General features: G+C 40.1%; 1 long non-coding RNA gene across 4 annotated transcripts in view; it reads right to left on the bottom strand.

The window, feature by feature from the left end:
- Positions 1 to 22,746, bottom strand: part of LOC111095935 — a 60,369-nt gene that overhangs the window by 35,594 nt on the left and 2,029 nt on the right. For 3 of the 4 annotated variants that reach the window (XR_005359679.1, XR_005359678.1, XR_005359681.1), the window contains one exon: positions 556 to 815. This is a non-coding gene — a long non-coding RNA (uncharacterized LOC111095935). The remainder of the gene's footprint in view (positions 1 to 555; positions 816 to 22,746) is intronic. The other variant, XR_005359680.1, reaches the window with a different exon arrangement.

The raw sequence follows: 22,746 nt of genomic DNA, 5'->3' as shown, positions 1-22,746 counted from the left end.
CACAAGTGGAGTGCAGTCACGCCTAGTTGCTCACTGATGTATCAGATACAATGTCTGCCCAGGGTTCAGCGCCTGAGCCAAATGTTAAAGTTATTTGTTCTTGTCAATAAACTAAACTTTACGGTGACCCTCTATTTTTATTATGCCACATGTATTTTAAGAGAGGTGGCTGCTGCTTGAGCTGGTAGCTAGTGTTATGCTGAGGCCTATGTTAAGGCCACAGAAGCATGTTTCCCTGGAAGCATACTATTCGTGTACAAGGTGCTTGACGGGTCAGTGAAGTTTTCTTCTGCTCTTAGGGAGCCTGACTTCTCCATTATACCACATCACCAAAGGAGACTCATTTTGGGGTCAGTGTTTCTGGTATTTTACTGTCTGGTTCTGAGGCGTGGCTCCAAAAACTCAGTGTATGTAAAAATAAAGACAAAAAACACACACAAAACAAAACAAAACAAAAAACCTGAAAGTGGTCTTGACCTTCAAAACACCACCTACTGCTGCTCAGAATGAAGTGCTTACTGGTTTTGAAAGAACCAACTTGTATAAATTACTTACCGTTGATCACACCCGGACATGAGTATGTAAGCTCAGAATGTAACTGGGCTATGGCTGGTGAGCGATTATCTTCCTGGGCTAGTTTCAGGATTAGCCAACGGTTTCCTCCACTCGAAGCTCTGTGTGCCATCATGGAGTGTGAATTAGTCCTCTTTTTCTTTTCAAATGTGGACAGAGAGAAATAGTTGGAATACGAAGGTCATTTTAAAAAGAGTTTTTGCCAACAATTATTTCCTTCCTACTGTCTCTCTCAAATAGTGCTGCAAAAAAAGGAGCAAATACGCTTGCTTTTAAAAAGTCAATATTTACTGTTAACCCTCCACATGGGGCTAAAAGATGCTAAAAGAAGCACAACATTTAGAATACCAGCAGTCAGGGATCCCTGGGTGGCGCAGCGGTTTGGCGCCTGCCTTTGGCCCAGGGCGCGATCCTGGAGACCCGGGATCGAATCCCACATCGGGCTCCCAGTGCATGGAGCCTGCTTCTCCCTCTGCCTCTCTCTCTCTCTCTCTCTCTGTGACTTTCATAAATAAATAAAAATTAAAAAAAAATAGAATACCAGCAGTCAGATTGGGGAGGAAGGGAAGTCAAGGATGATTTGGGCCACAAACTAGATCACTACAGAACAAAGTTTAATATCACATCATTTACAATTTAAAAAATTTAAATAATTTACATCCTCTGCCAAACACCCCTGTGCCCCCTGGTGTGTGGAAGGCACAACAGTTCCTGTTGCTGTAAGTGTGGTAGCTGCCATTCTGATTTGAAAAGAGAGGTGCTGCCAGTTTTCAGAGCAATTAAAAATGGTTAAAAATAGCAAATGGCCTTGTGGCTGCTGCATAGTGATTTGAGTGGAATTCAGCATTGGTATTTCTACCATGGAACAAAATTTGTGAGTTGCTAAGTTGATTGCCCTAGTGATACTGCATGTACTGCAATGGCAAATATCAGGCTCAGTTGCCAGTGAACAAGATCCAGATGTGTGAGAATCCTGGTGGTCCTGAGAGACTCCTCTGCACAGATCCACAGCTACACTGCAGCAGCTGGATGGGTAATGCTGATGCTTTGGAACAGAGATTTCATGGTCCTGAGTTGGTGAAACTGTGTATTATAGTGTTTTCTGCTTCACAGATTGATGAAAACATTGCAGACAGGTTTTCTACTTTTAAAAACTCAAAAGAAAAAAAAATAAAAAGGCAAAAGAAATTTTTTTCTACCTAAAATTTTAATTTAAGCAATAGGATAAAAACAGCACTTTGTTTTGCAGTATTTTGGTCCTTAGCCTAGACATTTTTAAAGAGGTATTAGAATAGGAAGTAGAACCAAATTAGTGATTTTGGTTATTTAAGAAAAATGAACTCATGATTGAGATTAAGGGTTTTGTTTTTGTTTTTAAAAATATTTTCCCACTTCCAAATTCCAACCTTTAACTCAGTGCAGAGGGAGTATGGCTGATACCAATGAAGGTCAGCAACAGTTTATTGAGCATTTATGGTGGATGAGGTACCTCATCCAAAGTGCAGGCTAAGTGCTTGGCCTACATTATGTCACTTAATCCCCTTAATCCCTAACTCAAGGGGTTACCAGTGAGAAAATTGAAGCTAGGGATATGCAATGCCAAGATCTGAACTCAAGGCCATCTGACCCCTAAACCTAGAATGCGCTTCCATATACAGGAAAGAGTAGCAAGTATAAATTCAATAAAAGCAAGTAAATTTTATTCTTTTTTGGCAAAACTGTTTACCAAAGAAAAAGCGAAGAATTTAAGCAATGAGAGATTATGTCCTTCTATTTCTCTTTTAACGTAGGCTTTATTTTTTAGAGTAGTTTTAGATTTATTGAAAAATTAAGAAAACAGTTTTATGTTCTCATTTTGTGTTTTTATGTATCTTTTTTGTTACAATGCTAAGTAAGGTGCTGAATTTGCAGATTTTTCACCTAGAAATTTTATTTTATTTATTTTTTAAAAGATTTTATTTATTTATTCATGAGAGACACACACACACACAGAGAGAGAGAGAGAGAGAGAGAGAGAGGCAGAGACATAGGCAGAAGGAGTAGCACGCTCCATGCAGGGAGCCTGACACGGGACTCGATCCTGGGTCTCCAGGATCAGGCCCTGGGCTGAAGGCTGCACTAAACCGCTGAGCTACCCAGGCTTCCCTCACCTAGAAATTTTAAGTAAGATTTTTAAAGTTTTTTTTTTTCGAGGGGGGAGGGGAATACTCATTTTCATAAATGGTGACATTTTGTCTATAAGTGGTATCACAAGGAGGGGAAGTGTAATTTTAAGCTTTTCTTCTTCTTCTTGTTTTTTTTTTTTAAAGACCCCATTTATTTATTCATGAGAGACACAGAGACAGAGAGAGAGAGGCAGAGACACAGGCAGAGGGAGAAGCAGGCTCCATGCAGGGAGCCCAATGCGGGACTCCATCCCGGGACTCCAGGATCACGCCCTGAGCCAAAGGCAGACACACTCAACTGCTGAGCCACCCAGGCGTCCCGAAGCCTTGTGTTAAACTCCAGTTCTGTCACTTATTAGTTGGGCAAGTTAATGACTTTGTGAGTCTCAGTTTCCTCCACTGTGAGATGGCAATAATGAGGACCGAAAAAATTAGAGAAGGATATCACTGTAAGCTATAGAGAGTTAACCAAATGTCAGTTCTTGTAAGGAATATTCCTTACACATGAGATGAGACTCTAGGCTAACATAATTTATTTTATAAACCACAGTTTATATATTCAAATAAATCATGTCTCTAGAGAATAAAATAATGAAATTCAGTTAAGTAATGGGTAAAATATTGATTTTGAAATCAGCTAGACCTGGATTTGAATCTTGGCTCTCCTATTTAGCCATATAACTTTGAACTTTACCTTATATCATCTCTGGTTCTCAGATTCCTTAGATCTATAATGGGACAATATCTAAATTGCAGGTTGTTTTGGGGATGATAGTTGATCATTAAGCATCTAATACAGTGCCACTCACAAAGCAGGCCCCAGTATCATTATCATTACTATTTTGGGTCTTTAGGAATCCCATATGCTCCCTGGAATCTCCCAGGGAATGCCCTTCACCCTCTGAAGCTCTTCTTTTTAAATAATTTGTTTTAATTTTTTTTTAGAGAGGGTGAGGAGGGGGAGAGAGAGGAGGGGCAGAAGGAGAGAATCTTTGGCAGGCTCATGCCCAGTGTGGAGCCCAAAGTGGGGCTTGATCTTGTGAACCAAAATCAAGAGTTGGATACTTAACCAACTAAGCCATCCAGGCACCCCTTTTTAAATACCCTTAATAGGGGCAAATCCTTTCAGAAATAGGAAGTTAGGTATGATAAATAAAATGGATGATTAAACTAAGCAATGTGCTTTTGGATTTCAAAGAAAGCATGTCTAGGCTTTGTGCAATCATTACCACGAAAAGATGCTAGTCAATGATTTCTGTGTGACTTCTGGCTTGAAAGCTACTTCCAAAGAGGAGACCAGACCTGATTTGGTTAATGTTCTTTTTGAGTTTTTGAAAATGTACTTTAAGAATAAAATTCTAAAAAGCTACAGTTGTTTTTGTCATTTTATTTGCAGAATGCTTTATTAAGTTACAGCTTAGGAGACTCTTTGTCTGGAATACTTTCTCCCCACCTTGTACCCATACTGCTGAGTTAATTCCAATCTAGCCTTCACATCCCTGCTTAAGCATCACTGCCTGAGAGAGGACATCCCTGACCTGAGCCTCTAGACAAGTGAACCTCACTTTGTTCCTTATATTTCTTTTTTTCTTATATTTCTTTTGTAATATTTACTGCCTTATAATCACTTCTTAAATGTCTGCTTCCACTGTAAACTGTAAAGCCCCATGACATGCATGCTGCCAAATGACTTTACAGGTCAGTAACTTGCCTGCACACCCCTAGGGTGAGATACCCTTAGGATGAAAAGAACTGAAAAACAATCTTAAAACTATTTACAGTAATCATGTTGTTGGTATTATTGGTATTGTTAATTATAAGATTGTTGTATTTTGGGGAAATACAGCAAATTAGTAATTAAAGGTTACTCAATTCTATCATTTTTGGAGTTGTTGTAAGTTGAAACTATCAATGTGGCAAAAGGAAGTAAAATCTCATTTTAAATTATCAATATGAAATAATAATTTTATCTTAAAAATTTTAAACTCTAAGAAACAATGGCCAACACGGAAACAATGACTCACCCCTAGTGCACAGATTGAGGTACTCTAATACTATCCCCCACTAAAAAGAACCAGGGCTCTTTAGAGAAAAGGCTGATTCCTTAGAGACGGGAAAAGTACATGTCTCATCACAGCCTGTATCAGGTAGTAAGGAAGCAATCAGAAGCTACCAGGGTTCCACCAAAAAGTTCAGCAGCCAACTTGAAGGGGTTTCTGGTCAAAGATGGAACAATTTATTACCCTGTGGGTAATAACTACAATGGAGTAAAATTCATCAGATATGTTTTAAATCATAAATTCATAAAAGAGAGAATGAGAAAAATAGAGAAAGGAAAAGAAAGGAGAGGAGAGGGGAAAGGAGGCAGGAAGGGTGGAGGGGGAATGGGTGAGAAGAATGAAGAAATGGGGGAAGAAGGGAGAGAAAGAAAGAAAATAGAGGAAATATATGAAAGATGAGAGAGAGAAAGAGAGAAGAATTGGGGGAGAAAGAAAGAAAAAGAGGGAGAAAACAAGCAAGCAATTGGTTGCCATGGAAAGATGCTACTGGTTACTCATTGTTCTGAAAACTAAAAAAGGAAAAAAATCAAACATTTATCTTCCTTTTTTTTATGTGAATTATACAACTGGGTAAGCGAATAGAAGATGAAGGAAAGGTTCTTTTTATAAACGTGCTTCAGCTAATAAATATAAATTAAAAGATAGAATGAGAATATCACCATTTTGTAACTACTAATGAATGAATTGATTTGGGCATTTATTAAGCTGTTAACATCAGAAAGAGAGACATTGATGTCATTCCTCACCACAAAATTCAAACCTGAAAATAAAAAGCAAATCCCTGTTTAGGCCTCACTTCCAATGAAGAGCCTTTCTTTATAACATGGAGATATAACTGAACATATCTCTTCTGTTCTATTTTTACATCTTTTTTAAAAAATTATTTTATTTTATTTATTTATGATAGGCACACAGTGAGAGAGAGAGAGAGAGAGAGAGAGAGGCAGAGGGAGAAGCAGGCTCCATGCACCGGGAGCCTGACATGGGATTTGATCCTGGGTCTCCAGGATCGTGCCCTGGGCCAAAGGCAGGTGCTAAACCACTGCACCACCCAGGGATCCCCTCTATTTTTACATCTTATCCATACATTTACTTGTTTCATATCCATAAGTTCACTTGATTCTTGCATGCTTTCTTTGTTTCTACTCTTGTCCTCCTGCAGTCTAATATCTACTTAGTAGCTAAATGATATTTTAAAATATAAGTCAGAAAGTCACTCCTCTGCTCAAAACCTGCCAATGGTTTACCATTTACCCTTAAATAAAATTAAGGGTCTTTAAAATCACCTACAAGGTCCTACAAAATCTGCCCCAAATTCATCACTTGCTACTCCCTAGCTCACTTTTTCTCAGCCATATGGGCCTTCTTGAAATTCTATCAAAGCATGGAGCACAATCCCACCTCAGGACCTTTGCGCATACTATTATTGCCCTCTCCCATACCCACACGGCTTGCTCCCTTACCATCTCCCTGCTGCTTCTCAAATACCCCTGGTGAGAGACGTTTTCATTGACTATTCTATATAAGCAGCAACCCTGATACTTTATTTCCTTTAACTCACTTTATTTTTTGTAGCATTTATTATCACAACTATAACTTACATTCATTGTTTTACTATCTCTCCTCCATTAGATTATAAACTCTAGAAGCAGGCACTTTATTTCATTCATTTCTATTTCCCCAGTGCCTAGAACAGTGTCTATTACATAGTGCATGCTCAATAAATACTTGTTGAATGAGTGAATGAGTTAATGCATGAGTTGCTGTGTCACAGTACATTAAACATGTCTTCCACAGCAGCTTATTGAGGAAAAGGAGTATGTTTTCAGCTTTTCATTGTGGCACTGAATGATGCCTGGCACTTAGTAGGTCCTCAATAAATGCTTTTTATACTATTGAACTTACTTTGCCTAGTAATTTTTATATTTCTAGCTATAAGGATATTTCAGAAATAGAAATATTTCCATTGTGTGTTATAGATATCACTGGCTTCCTAAATTGTATTTCTGTGAGAAAAAGGTATCAAAATCAAAGTCTTCTAAGAGGGGCGCCTGGGTGGCTCAGCGGTTGAGTGTCTGCTTTTGGCCCACGGCATGATCCTGGAGTCCCGGAATCGAGTCCCACATCGGGCTTCCTGCAGGAAGCCTGCTTCTCCCTCTGCCTATGTCTCTGTCTCTCTTTCTGTGTCTTTCGTGAATAAATAGATAAAATTAAAAAAAAAAAGTCTTATAAGAAATAAAATCATCCATCATGAAAAAATTGAGTCCTAAGACCAATAAGGGCACAGAAATCAAACATGCCAAACATTAAGTAGACTACTGTGTGAAGCTGGAACATATTACAAGCCCTCTTCCTCTGGATCTTGATAGGTTAGTGTCTCTGAGAATGTGTCTAAAAGAGATAGATGGGGGAAAAAATCAATCTTTTCCAGTGACACTGTGTTGGAGCCACTAGGTGGTGCTGTCAAAGACTGTGATTTTCATGTGTGGATTCAGAAGGTAAACAAATACCTTACTAACTTAAAAAGCAAATATTTTTTTTTATTACCATGGCACTGCATACTTGTAGAACATTCAATAAATACAAATAACCAAAAGGAAGTAACATTCACCCAGAATGTGTCTGGAAAAAACCCACTGTAACAATGTGTATAATTCTATAATTGATGATGATGATGATAATAATGGCTTACACTAAATGCTTGCTATGTATCAGACACTGTCCCAATGCTTTATACTTATCAGCCTCCTGGTCTTTCTAAGAAATCTCTCTCTATAAATAGTCTTATTTGAGATACAGTTATATGTATATTGGTAAATATATCACATTGGCTGTTAGTTGATAACCTGGCACATACTAGATGCTCAACAAATTAGTTTTATGAATTATTGAGAATTTACTTTTCATTTTATTTTTTTAAAGGTTTTATTTATTCATGAGAGACACAGACATAGGCAGAGGGAGAAGCAAGCTCCTCGAGGCAGCCGGATGTGCGATTTGATCCCAGGACTCTGGGATCATGCCCTGAGCCAAAGGCAGACACTCAACTGCTGAGCCACCCAGGCATCCTGAATTATTGAGAATTTAATTATATAATTCATGAAAACACCTGGCCCACCTAGTCATTCAATAAACACATTGTTAATAAAATGCTGTATGTATTAACATAAACTAATTTACAAAATAACCCTGTAAATGTTCTGTGTTCAAACTGCCTCTAGGAGAGCTAAATTTAGTTGAGTGACCCAGGAACAATAAGAAGCCCGCATTCAGCTTTTCTTTTGGCATTTTGGCCCCTTTGTTCTTTTGCACCTGCTGTAAAGGTTTGCTTTAGCCTTAGGAATCTGTGTCTCAGGCTGATAAAAGTCTAAGAAGTAAAGCCAGCCTGGAATCCCAGAGCTTCCTAGTGACTCTATCTAGGGTCACACTGCTTGTGGGGTTTACAGAAACAAAACCTGGTGATGGGGATGGCTCATGACAGCTGTGCCAACAGAATCTCTTGGAATTACTAAATAGCCAGCTGAGCCTGTTTTCCTTCTGCTTGATCTTCATCCCCCTACCTCTCCCTGACCATTTCAGTTTCCATACCATCTGAGGTTACTGTAAATTGATTTAGTAAACACTCTGGACTTACTGTGAGCAAGGTAGAGTGCTAAACATACAGTGGGGGGGGGGGTGTAGTAGGAAGGGACAGCGAGATAATGATGCCTTCCAGAAGCTTTCAGAGGATAAGAGAAGTACATATCTCCAAGACAAATAACTCCTAAGTCTCCTGACTTTCAATCAGAAAACGTAAACAGTTTCTCAATGTGTGATCTGGAGTGTTTGTTAAAAGTGTGTTTCAGACCTACTGGATCTGAATCTCTGGATTGGGGAGGGATAGTGCTTGGGATCTGTATTTATAACAAGCATCACAGGTGCTTCTTACACACACACTGAAGTTTGAAAACTACTGGTATAGCATCCCAAGATGAGTGCTGACCATAATGGAGATTGAAAGGAAAAAAGAGTGTATGTTTAACTTGCCTACCACATGCCAGACACTGCACTAATCGTCTGTATCATTTGATTCCTCTTAAGAATACTGTAGGAAAGGGGCACCTGGGTGGCTCAGTGGGTTAAATGCCTTCGGCTAGGTCATGATCCCAGGATCCTGGCATGAAGCCCTGCATCAGGCTCCCTGCTCAGGGGGAGCCTGCTCCTCCCTCTCCTCGCTCGTGCTCACTCTGGCTATCTCTTTGTTACTATCCCTGTATCTCTCTCTCTCTCTCAAATAAATAAATAAAATCCTTAAAAAAAAAAAAAAGAATACTGTAAGAAATTACTGCGATCATTGCCATTCCCCTTTTTTAGAGATGAGGAAACCAAAGCACAGAGAGGTTAAATAACTTGCCCCAGGTCACATACAGATAGTGGCAGAACCAAGATTTTGAATCCACATGGTTGGGGATTCAAGATTCAAGAGCCCACACTTTTAACCATTAAGGTCAAATGCCCCTCATAAACGATGACTGTCACAAAGGCCTCAAAGAGGCTTGCACAGGTGCAGAATGCCTAAGTGAAGAACCTGGGCAAAATGACATATTTTGAAATCTAACAACCATCAAGAACTATTGGTTCTCATTAGTCCCTTTATTTTTTTTTAAAAAAGATTTTATTTATTCAGAGAGAGAGAGAGTGTATGTCCACAAGCAGAGGGGACAGGCTAAGGGAGAGGGAGAAGCAGACTCCCCACTGAGTAGGGAGCCTGACTCAGGGCTCCATCCCAGGACTCTGAGGTTAGATCACGACCTGAGCCTAAAGCAGATGCTTAACCAACTGAGCCACCCAGGCACCTCTCATTAGTCCCTTTAAAACTAGATTGCATGGTATTGTTTTTATTCTTCCAGAGTCACATGGGTAGTTTTTAAAAAGAGCCTAACACTCTAAAAAAAAGTGGGGAGCCTGGGTGACTCAGTTAAGTGTCCAACTCTTGGCTTCAGCTCCAGTCATGATCTCAGGATCATGATCTCAGGGTCATGAGATCAAGCCCTGCATCTGGGCCCCATGCTGGGCATGGAGTCTGCTTAAGATTCTCTCTCCCTCTCCCTCTGCCCCTCCCCGCACTCTCCCTCTCTAAAAATAATATCAATAATAATAATAAATAAAAAGAGCCTAACAGCAACCTACTGAACATCTTTTCTGTATAATACTGTTTATATGCATTATCTCATCAATCTTTGTGGCAACTTTGAGACAACATTTGACTCAATTTAGAGATACAGAAAGTATTCTCAGAGAGTGTAAGTGATTTTTTTCCCAAGGACATACAGCTATTAAGTGGTGGAATCAGGACTGTTTTTATCCAACATCTGTTGCTTCAACAAAAGTGACTTCAGCTACAAGTAACAAGCTTCAATACACAATGCCTTGAAGAATACAGAAAAGGGTTCTCAAGTATTGCATGTCCTACTATTGGCAAGTTCTGAGGCAAGACAGGTTTCAGGGTTGGTTAATTCAGAGGTTCAATGATGTCATCAAGGCCTATCCAACATTGGTATCTGCCCACAATTGGGCAATTTATGGGTTGAATTGTGTCTCCCTACCAATAAAAAAAGATATGTTGAAGTCCTAACCCCTAGTACCTCAGAATGTGGCACTTGTAAAAATTATTTTTCAAGGTAATCAAGTTAAAATCAAGTTATTAGAATGGGCTCTAATCCAATGTAACTGACATTCTTACAAAAAAAAAAGGAATATTTGGACAAAGAGACAGACATTCCCATGAAGACAAAGAAGGAGAAGACAGCCATAAGATTAGAGCGATGCATCTCAAAGACAAGAACAAGGTTTGCCAGCAAATACCAGACACTAGAATAGGCAAAGTATTCTCTCCTAAAGCCATTGGAGTGCACGGCCCTGCTGACACCATGATTTGACTTCTAGCCTCCAAAACTGAGACAATAAAATTTTTGTTCATTTAAGACACCCAGTTTGTGGCACTTTCTTACAGCAGCCCTAGGAAACTAATCCAGCATTATTTTTGCCATCACTGGTACTAGTTCATCTCAGGCAGAGTCACTGCTACACTTTAAGGAGTTACATGGGAAAACAAAATCTCCAGAGGGAGAGAGACCACTGCATTGGCAGGCAAGAAAACTCTTCGAAGGAGCGCCAGCCAGCTTCCTCTCCCACTTCATTGGTCAGAGTCCCATTCCCTTCTCAAACTCAGCAATGGAAAAGGGAATATAGTTGATCATGACCAGTCAACTTGCAGACTGGGTCTTAGAAGAAGACTGGGTCAGATTCTCTTGAAGTGTATGGCTTTGTGTAGGAGAAATAGATTCCCCAAGAAAATCAGATTCTGTTAGGAAGGAATATGGATGAAGAGAAGGAATGCTGGGTAGACCATCAATGGTGCCCATCATATTTTAGATTTTGTACATCATACTATGCCCACCTTTGCTCTGTTCCAGTTTCTCTCCATAGGATGAGAATGATTGCTTTTGTTTTACTTGGAGTTGAGAGAAGTGAATTGGGGTTTATAAGTTAATTAGATTTACATACATATTATTCCTTATAGAACCTGAAGCTCAATGCTTGACTCAATGCCCAGAACACAGTAGATTCTCAGATGGCAGGTACTGCAGTACCAAAGGAGAAATTTGTCATCCAGTCCTTTGATCTTTCAGCATCCAATTTTTTGTGAAACTGTCCTGTGGGGTGGAAGGACTAAGGAGGGGGCTGATGATTTTCTGAACCTAGGATTTCAAGAGTAATTAGGATACACTCACCTCCATCTCCCATGAGCTCCTTACTTTTGCTTCACTATAAAAAAGCCAGACATAAAATTGCCTGTGTCTTCCACCCAGATCATCCAATGGTTTCCTGAGATCCCTACTACTGGACATCTCTGTTTTTTTAAAGCAGATCCCTTCCTTAGTGCATATATAAGAAATGCAAAATCCATTAAAGAGTTCTGAATGTGTTGGGGGAAAAATGTGACAGGATAAGTATGATGTAATTTAAGTATTTTGGCACAGCAAATGGAAAGAAATTACATTTCCTATTATCTTCCAACAGTTATTGAAAATGAAATGAAATATATTCTATACTCCCCCAAAAAGTCAAGGTTTTTTTTCCCTTAAATGCAATTTTTTTCTGCAGTTTGTTCATTTGGTATGCATTCCCCTCCTTTCACGACATGGAGGCATTCTGTTATGAAACATTCAATGAAAAAAAATGGACAAAAAAAGTACACTACTTCTTTAAAATATATTGCAAGAATACTCATTTTCAGCTTTTTATTGCAGCACTAGCTGGTATTCTTGCATGCAGTTTTGTAATTTATTCTGAACATTCTACTTAAACCTTTTTTCAATAGCATGATTTTATTAGAGTCAGCTCACTGGACTTTCCCAAAAAGGTATTTAAGATCAAATAAAACCAGTGCTTGGAAAAATATCATTACAATATGAAAGCAGTTACAAAAACATTAGTACTGCAAAGTTTTATTTCAAATGGCTGAGCTTGCTGTACCCCGGGTTATGGTACTTCTACTTCTGCAGACACACTTACTGGGGAGATAGGGAAAATTGTCATCTTAGCAGTTTTTGCACATGGTGGAGGGGTGGAGAGCAGGAAGGGGGAAGATAAAGCTATAAAAATTTAAATTGAGGCAGCAAAATTTTTAGGTGCTAGCATCAATGGTAAAAGTAGATTTCCCTTCATCCCAAACTCCCCAACCCACACTTTTGAACCACCTTCCACTCCTCAATTGCCCTCGAGGATACCATAGAAACCTTTAAGTTAGACTTTTACCCAGAGACACTTTTTTTTACCCAAAGTGTTGTCTTCTCTAAAACATAGAGGGTACCTTTTGGAAATACTGGATTGATTATTGAATTAAATGTGCCAGAATATTATATTCCTTTTTGGGTTTTGTTCCGTATCTAATAAACTCTTGTCAACATAGTGCCTTATTGGTCAAATGATGTCTTTTAGCACCTCCATCTGGCCGGGCACAAAGTTTGCATCTGAAGGCTTAGTCTCTGGAAGCAGCTTCTCCGGGAAATTAATACTGGCAAGCTTGTTAAATCCCCAGGCTCCAGCAGTAAGCACTCTGCTGCACTTTTCCTTCCTTACCTTCAAGTGTACTCCCTGCGGCCATCCCTGCGCTCACCTTGATCCAGGCCAAGGGGCAACCCAGCACCTTGTTCTCATTTTATATCATAACTGAGCACCAAAGACAAATATTTTTCTTATTCAATTTTGACTATGTCTCTCCCTTCCCTGGTAACTGACAGCTAGTGTGACTGAAACTCAACCTGCAGTGAGGGAGAGTCAGCCATATCCACGGCTGCAATTCTTTGGGCTTTTTATCCCCCCAAGGAAATTGCTTTCAATTAAAATCTAATGTTTATCAGAGGAAAAAAAAAAAGCATCATTTGTTAGATTATCCAAATCACTGCTGGATAAGGTGCTTTTATTTTAGAGAAAGTAATCTACTATTGATTGTGCAACACGAAAGATATTTTTAGTAAAGATTAAATAAATCAGACTTTTTAGACGTTAATATTTTCTTGTAGGTGATTAGTAATCCACATGCAATTCATTACACGATATTTCTCTCATCCCTTTCTCCAAGCATTGAACCTATGGCAAGGCACCTGCATCCCTTAGGTTTGCAGATTAGGTGGTTTCTATGTGGACTTTCAAATGTGATTTTTAAATTGCAAGTTACTATTCGTATTACTTTTCTAAGGAGAAATATGCTTAAAAAGTAAAGTCTTTATTGCTTCTTAAAAGGCCTAGCACTCTGTGATAAATTCTCATATTTTGACTGTTAATATGTTTGAATGAAAATTATTTATACATTTGGGTGAGGTTGAGTGGTTTTCATTTGATTGCTGCCTCTGGAAATGAAAGCAGAGTAGCAGGAAATTTACATGTCATGCTGTGATGTATATCCAGATTATGAGATGATTGTGCAGCAGACGAACCCCAAGTAAAATCATTCCCATCAAACTGTGACAACTGCAATTCCTGACAAGGCCTCTTAGTTTTGGGGGCTATTATCATTGTACAAGAATATAATCTATTGACAGCAGGGCTGTTTAATACATTTAAAGGCAGACAGTGGAAGAAATCTTAACTGTTTTCATTCGCCACTGCACAAGGGTGCAGATCAAAAGTGAATTATATTTAAAAATATGCATGTATGATGATAAGATGCATGACATCCATCAACCTGTTTAGTCATGGTTAGGCTGAGGTGGGGAAGAGCCAATATTACTGCCATATGTGGTCTGAAATAGAGACGTTGAGACTGGAAATTATATCATTGCCCAGTGAGAGTGAGCAAATGGGGGAGATGCTCTTTTTTAATCCCCACTCTACCCGTCTAAGCATCAAACACCATCCATGTCTGTAGCAGTGACTTTGGCACAAACTCGGTATGTGGAGGGTTCCTGTATCTTTGCCCTTCTGCCTAGTAAGTGTGCATGTGTGTACTCTGCATGGGTATTGTGTGAGCACTGTGGGTGAGCTGGAGATGAGTAAATCATTACCCTGAGAGAAGCTCCTAGTTAGACACTGACATGTGTGCTTATATAGCAAGAGTGAAGATTAGGACATATGGGATGGGAAAATGTGTCCAGGGACTGACAATGGAATTGTTCAGCCTCGAGGTCCCAAATTCCACGATTGGAGTGTTGGTGGAGAGGGGCAGCTTAATATTCTATCCCACAGGTGGCAGAGAGGGCTGCTTCATGTTTCAGGGTACAAACTCTCCCAAGTGGTGTTCTGATGTTAATGTCCAACGTCAACAGGACTTAGCTTGAGCCTTTTTTATGAGAAAACTCTGGCAGAACTGTGAAGAGCTGTATGATTTTCTATGATAGGACTGAAAACAAACTGCAAGAAGGATTTTAAATTCCCAAGTTGGTTAAGACTCTACAAACCACACATAGGATTCAATCATTTATTAAAACGAGATATTCAAGGGCAGTTTTTAAAAAATGGAATGAAGAGTCCTAATGAATTAATGGCATTTTTCCTGAGGAATTGGTTCATCAGCTAATATTCAGTACGTAAGATTAAAATAGCTTTGAAATAGAGACAGGAGAAGGGGGAACAAAGGGTGTGGGAAATGGTTAAAATGTTTAAATCTCAGCTCAACAGCCAGAAACTCCTTCTGGGTCTTTCTGTCCCTCTCCACTGCTTTGGAAAAGAAAATGCTTAAAGAAGCCACACCCATCTGTCTTTCCCTTTAAAACCTGAACTATTAAAGTGAATGCAAAATTATTTTTAGTGCTCATTCCAAAGGTTAATCATGACAAGAAGCTCTTGTCCTTTGAAAGGTTTTATAAGACTGTCCTGAGAGAAGCAAGGATAGGTCCCCTAAAGGGCATAAAACACTGATGAGGTCCAGGTCCCATTCAGAGTTGCCAGGCCAGGACTAAAGGATTATTGGAATGAACGTCCTTCAGTGGCTGGCCAGGCCCTCTTGGTTATCTCTTAGTGATCACTGGCAGCCTGGGAAGGGACTAACTTTCTACTAAGAAAAGAAGGGTGAGCAAACCGAAATCAGCCATGTCCAAGGGCAGCACACTCACTGACCCACACCAGAACCAGGCAAGGTAGCATCTCTAAGTGCTAACATGGGACCTCTCTTATAAATGATAAGTATTAGTTTACATCAGCAAATATTTATTGACTGTCTACTGCGTGTCAGGGTTGCACTGAGTCTTTATATTTTCTCTTAGCTCAAAGGACTTATGGTATAAATCGTGGTAGGTAGATATGGGAACAGAATAATTTGAGAAGGACCTTTTTTTTTTTTGTCATTGCAGTCTATAAAGCATCTAGCATAGTGATTGGCAAAGAGTAAACATGTAATGCTGTGTTTTAATAAACTTTTTATTTTATTTTATTTTTTAAATTTTTTAAAATTTATTTATTTATGATAGTCACACACACAGAGAGAGAGAGAGGCAGAGACATAGGCAGAGGGAGAAGCAGGATCCATGCACCGGAAGCCCGACGTGGGATTCGATCCCGGGTCTCCAGGATCATGGCCCTGGGCCAAAGGCAGGCGCTAAACCGCTGCGCCACCCAGGGATCCCAAACTTTTTACTTTAAAAGAGTTGTGGATTTATGGAAAAACTGCAAAGGTAAAACAGAGTTCCCATATACCTCCCAACCCAATTTCCTTATCATTAACATCTTATATCAGCATGGTATATTTGCTAGAATAAATGAACCAATATTGATACATTATTATTAACTGAAGTCCATACTTTAGATTTCCTTAGTTTCTAAACAAGTCTTTTTTTCTGTCCCAGGATCTTATCCAAGATACCACATTACATTTGTGCTCATATTTCCTTAATTTTTTCTTGACTGTGAGTTTCTCAAACTTTCTTCATTTTGATGAACTTGACAGTTTTGAGGGGTATTGGTCAGGTATTTTGTAGAATTTCCTTCAACTACGATTTGTTTGATGTTTTCCTCATGATTAGACAGAGGTTATGGGTTTTGAGAAGGAAGACCACAAAGGGAAGGTGCCATTTTCATCACATCTTATCAAGGATACATACTATCAACATAATTTCTTATTTTGATGTTGACCTTGACTATCTGGCTGAGGTAGCATTTATCAGGTTTCTCCACTCTCCTCACCCGTCTTTCCATGCTGTTCTTTTTGGAAGGAAGTCACTATGTATATAGCCCATACTTTAGGACACCAACAGTTAACTCAAACTGGGCCAACCAGATTCCCTCTTCTGGGAATCTGGAATTGAGATTAAGAGGTGCTAGTCAGTCTCCTGGGGTTGCTTGAACTGCATGTAACAAGAGGTGGGTGGCCATCCCCTGCCTTGTTCACAGAGAAGAACAGCTGGTCTGAAGAGGACGAATAATGAATACAAAAGAGAGAATGAACACAATGGAGCACAGCTAGAAAGACAGGGGGAGGAGGGAGAGAATCTGCCCTGTTTATGGTTTCCAGTACTTAGTTCCCAATTGCACTTCTTGCTTTTGGATTCAGGGAGATATCCATATATGTTTATGATAACTTCCATATCCTGTTTTTTAAGAAAGATAATTTGCATAGTTTTTGGCAACTCATAATTAATGTCATCTAAGATGTTTTCAGATCACTGGTGTACAGCAAAATAGACATGCTTTTTCCCCACCTGTGAGCTGAGTGTACAGAGGCCATAAGGAGCAGGGAAGGCCCAGCCCTCTGATGAAGAGTGTGGCCTTTGGAGTCCAGGCTCCTCCCTTCCCAGCTTTGGGACCTTGTGTGAGTTATTTAGGCCTTGGTTTTGCCACTTATAAAATAGATATAATACCTACTTTACAGGGCTGCAGTGACAATTAAAGGAAAGAATGTTTATAAGGTACTTAGCAGACTGCTGGGGGAATATTTTGTGATTCCCCCCCCCCTTACCCCACCCTCAAATAGTGGCCCTATCACTGAAGTGGTCCTTGCTAACCTGAGCAAAATGTCATATGCCCAAAAACCTTGTATATATCTCCATTACGTAGTATGGATCTCACTGTATTCTAATTATTTATTTATCTCTCAAACTAGAACACAATGTCTTTCCTTAGACCTATAGTTTTTAGCCTAGGCCTGGTACATAGAAGATGCCCAAAACACATGTGATGAATAAATGAACACATTATTATTCATTTCAAATATTTATAGGTACTTCCTGTCATGTTTAGAGGATAGGATTCTAATTATAGGTGAAAATGCAAATAATAGTGAATAACATCTGACAGTCTGTAGCATGTTTTCAATACTTGGTGTAATTTGAGCTTACAGGGAATGTGTGAGGTGGAAAGGCAGAATTTTTATCTCCCCTATCTGCCAGACATGGAACCTGACTACCAGAGAGTAAGTGGCTTGCTTATGGTCCCCAGTCCCTGCAGAGGCAGAGGGGGCAAACACAGAGGGCTTGGGAGTCCAAGTTTAGCACTCTTGGCACCCTGGAGGCAGTGGTACAAAGGACTATCGTCTGCGTGAGATTCTTTTAGGTTAGTATGTGTAAGTGGCAAATGGGAGTCACTACTAAGAGGAGGGAGGAGGGTAAGAGGGATGCTTCCTTCTGTGAGGGGCCCATCAAAATTATGGCTTGAAGCTTATTTTTACAGTGTAATAGCATACCCCGTCTCAGCTGAGCAGAATCCTGTGAAACACAAGTTTAGCTCAGCAGAATTCATCACCAGCTGAGACTTAAAAATGTGTCTGAGCTCTGTACTTATTGAACACACAAAGAGTATGAATATCAAGTTATTCGGCTGTGAAATAATATCAACAAAGTTAGTTATGTTTAATTTAACTGTTGAATGGAGGTTTAGCAATTTGGGACCGAAGCCTCGATGAGGAATGGAGAATGGGCAAATCAAACACTAAATTCCCTTCTCCTAATAGCCCAGGCTCTGCCGAGAGGAAAAAGCTGATCTGTGCTTTCCCACCTCTGCCTATCATCATTAAACACAAAGCAGTACCTGTCTTGGGCCTTTGTATTTTCCCTAATCTCCTCCAGGGAAGAACAAATTGCAAACAATATCAGGTTCCCAAAGTCCCAGGAGAAGCCCTTTGAAAGCCAGAAAGAGTAAAGATCTACTCCCATTCCTTTTCTTAAATATTTTTCTAGGAGGGCAGTTTAAATAATCTTATCTGTATATACTGACATGATATGAATTGTACGTTAGGAAGAAGAAAGTAGTGTGCACAGGGTTGTACCCACTCACTGAGAAGGATTCTCTGTCTTCTGTTGTTTCTGGTGCTTAATGACAAAATGTTCATTTTCCTTTCCTCTGTCCCTCCAACTGGTCCCCTTCTCCCTTCCAATTTCTTCCTTCTCCCCTTTCTTCCCTCCCTCCCTCCCTCCTTCCTTCTTTCCCAGTTTCTAATGAAGGAATTTCCATGACTTCCACTGAATAGGAGTCAATAAAGACACTATTGGCATTTGGGGCTGGACAGGTCATTGTGCAGCTTTCCTGTGTGTGGAAGGATGTTCATCAGCCTTGGTTCCTGCCCACCCAAAGCAACAGCACCATCATAAACATTGGGGCAAACAAAAATATCTCCACAAACTTCTTGATTGAGAATCGCTGTTTAGGGGCGCCTGGGTGGCTCAGCTGAGTGTCTGCCTTCTGCTCAGGTCCAATCCTGGAGTCCTGGGATCGAGCCCAGCATAGGGCTCCCTGCTCAGCGGGAAGCCTGCTTCTCTCTCTCCCTCTGCCTGCTGCTCCCCTTGCTCTTGCTCTGTCAAGTAAATAAATAAAAATTAAAAAAAAAAAAGAATTGCTGTTTATCTGGTTGATTTTCATAAACCAGGAAGCAAAAAGAAGAAAGTGTCCTTATGAAACCTTCTATAATTTTTATTTAAGGAGCTGAGAATCAAATGGAATGGGATTAACCTGATGGGATGTGGGAAAGGCACCCAATTTCCCTTGCTTGCTTCAACACTATCTGACTAGAAAAACTAAATGCTCGCTTTTCTAGATGTTTTTGTACTAGCATTGGTCATAGACAGTCTGGTCAAGGATTCGTAAGTGGAAGTCTGCTGAGGGCACTGAGAAGGCTTTGACTTTTTCTGATAAATGGGACAGACAGATGTGGCACATCCTTTCCCTCTTCTTCCTGCCTCACACAGAAATGTGTTGATAGAAGCTACAACAGTTATATTGCAGCTACGAGGAAAAAGCTATTTATAGCATTTTCAGCAACTGCCCATCTCCAGACTTTTTGTTATCTGAGAAAACTAATCTCTTATTTGTTTAGACCTCCCAAACCTATTCTCAATAGCAGCAGAATAGCTGATACAGCACCATTTAAAATATTTGCAACGTAATGCAATAATATAGAAATATTTTATGATTTAATAGTGGTGAAAAGTGGTATGTGTGTGAGTAGGGGTGTATTTCCACTATATAATCCTTCCTCACACTCTACGAAAGCTTATTCACAGACAAAAATACAGGAATTAGGGGCAACCCTGGTGGCGCAGCGGTTTAGCGCCGCCTGCAGTCTAGGGCGTGATCCTGAAGACCCTAGATCGAGTCCCACGTCAGGCTCTCTGCATGGTGCCTGCTTGTCTCTCTGCCTCTCTCTTTCTCTCTCTGTGTCTCTATGAATGAATAAATAATTTTAAAAAATACAGGAATTATTGCAAATTATTAAGAGTGTTTTTCTTTGCATGGTGTGCCTAAGAATGGTTTTCTTTACACTTTTCTATTCTGTGTTTTCCAGATTTTCTTTAAGAAATCTGCGTTATTTTTAAACAACACAACACTATGTTTATGTGTGTGATACTTAAAGCCAGTGCAGCCTCTGACTGTGCTAAGGTACTATCATAGGCTAAATAGGTACTATCATCACACGTAGCAATCCTCCCACTATACTCAGCTTCAGAGTGTGATCACAGGGCTGTTGAAGTTCTAAAATGTAACATGATGAAGAGTACATGAGGTACCGAGATCATTAATCTTGTGACAAATCATGGAGAAGAGAAGCGTAAATACTATCTTTAAATATGTGAAGGACTCTTATGTGGAAATGGGTGTTAGTTCCTTCCCTCCTTCATTCACTCCAAGTATTTGTTGAGGGCCAGATGCCAGATACCGTAAAAAGCCCATTATTAGCCCCAAACATCCACGGTCCCTGTCTTTACAGAAAGTACAGTTTACTAATGGAAACAGTCATTTACCAAAGGACCACAGAAATATACCACTTCAAGTGCTGATGAAACCTGTGAAGGGATAGTAGGAGGAAAGGTAAACCTGATCTACTTTGGAGAGTTAGTATAAGACTTCCCCAAGGAGGCGCTGCTTGAATCAAAGTCTGAAGAGCTAAACAGAAAAAGTAGTTCCACCCCGGGACACCTGCACCCCGATGTTTTTAGCAGCAATGTCCACAATAGCCAAACTGGAAGGAGCCTTGGTGTCCATCGAAAGATGAATGGATAAAGAAGACGTGCTTTATGTATACAATGGAATATTACTCAGCCATTAGAAACGACAAATACCCACCATTTGCTTTGTCGTGGATGGAACTGGAGGGTATTATGCTGAGTGAAATAAGTCAATCGGAGAAGGACAAACATTATATGGTCTCATTCATTTGGGGAATATAAAAAATAGTGAAAGGGAAGAATGGGGAAAGGAGAAAAAATGAGTGGGAAATATCAGAAAGGGAGACAGAACATGAGAGACTCCTAACTCTGGGAAATGAACTAGGGGTGGTGGAAGGGGAGGTGGGCGGGGGTGGGGGTGACGGGCCGGAGGGGGGCACTTGATGGGATGAGCACTGGGTGTTATTCTATATGTTGGCAAATTGAATACCAATAAAAAATAAATTTATATAAAAAAAAAAAAGAAGAAGAGAGTTCCAGGCAAAGGTATTTGCAAAGGCTGTGGGGCCAGAGGGAATGTATGGCCTGTCTGAGGAACAGAAAGAAGGCTGGGACCCCTAGAGCACAGATCATGAGGCTGGAGAGGCATGCAGGGGCCAGATTACGCAGGTATAAAGATTCTAGCCCTTAAGCTTCCTAAGACCCATGGGACATCAAAATGGGCTTTAATCCAGGGAGTGATATGATTTGAGAAAGGTTACCCTCTGGCTGCTCTGGGTCTGCGAGTGGGTAAGCTTGAGTACAGGAATTCCAATCCCTCATCATTTCCAGGAATTGGAGTCCATGGATGAAAGTGAGGAGGAGATGGATTTTGGCTAAATATGAGAAAAAAGTGTCCAATCATGAGATAAATAATAACTCCCATATACTTGCCTATTATGAGCCGGGAGGCACTATGCTAAGAGCTTACGAATTTAAAAGTGTTTTTTCATTTAATCCTCACAAAGAGGCATGGATGACTGTCATCCCACTTCACAAGTCAGGGCACTGAAGTGACTTATGCAATGAATCACAGCTGATATGTAGTGAACCTAATGCATGAACTCAGTTTTGGCTAATGCTAAAGCCCTTTCTTCATCACTAAGCAACACGAGCCCCCCTCACAAAAGAATGAGCTGCATCCTAAGCAAGAGAGAAGCAGCTTGATGGGGACCTCCTAAAAGGGCTACCTACACTGGGGGTTCTTGAGTTTTCAGGAGTTGGTATGCTTGACCTGCTTCATGCTCACCAGGGGACTTACCAGCAGCAGGAGGCATTTTCTTCCTATGTCCTTTCCTAAAGAGCTGGGATATCTCTGTGCACCTCCCTGGCTACTGTCATTCTCGCAGAAAATCATATTCTCTGTATAGCCTGGAGCCGCCTCTTCCCCACATTCCTTGGAAAGAAGCCACTGGCCGGATGTGCAGCTCTAGGGAACTTTCAGAGCCCCTACCCAAGACTACCTGGCAAGGGGCGTTCTGCTTTCTGCTGGGCCCTAGGGGAACACAACTCCATTTTGGAATTGAGGAGATGAAGGAGATGGGGCTCCTGAACACTGACCTTTTGTAGACCTGAGCCCACGCCAGGGCAAACTACACGAATAACGAACTGCTTCCATTGTTATCAAATGGTACAGATTCTCAGGAGACGAGTGAGAGATTAAGAAGTTATCAGGCATCTTCGACTTCCTTTCTGAAGTCACAGAGCAGCTGCTGCTCTGTAACAACCCTGAGCATGATGAACATTTGGGGAGAAGGGATAATTTTTAAATAAAGAAAAATGCTCTTCTCTGTAAGAAAATTTGGTCACTAACTTCATTTGACAGGTGTAATAGACTGTGATAGTTTTGGGGGGATACATGGTGTAAAGTAAAGCAAGAAAGGTAATAAGCATCTTGGCATTTATTCTTTATGTAGGAATATTTGTTCCTCAAAGTCAGACTACGTGGAATATTAGCATTTGAATAAATTATTCAATACCTTCTAGAGAAAGCAAGGGGAAAAATCTTTTCAGCATTATAACATGGCAATCTACAAGGTAGTAGAAAAAGAAGGCTGT

This window comes from Canis lupus, chromosome 5, assembly GCF_011100685.1.
Source record: "Canis lupus familiaris isolate Mischka breed German Shepherd chromosome 5, alternate assembly UU_Cfam_GSD_1.0, whole genome shotgun sequence".
In the NCBI taxonomy this organism is placed as follows: Eukaryota; Metazoa; Chordata; class Mammalia; order Carnivora; family Canidae; genus Canis; species Canis lupus.
This window is presented reverse-complemented; position numbering and strand designations above follow the sequence as displayed.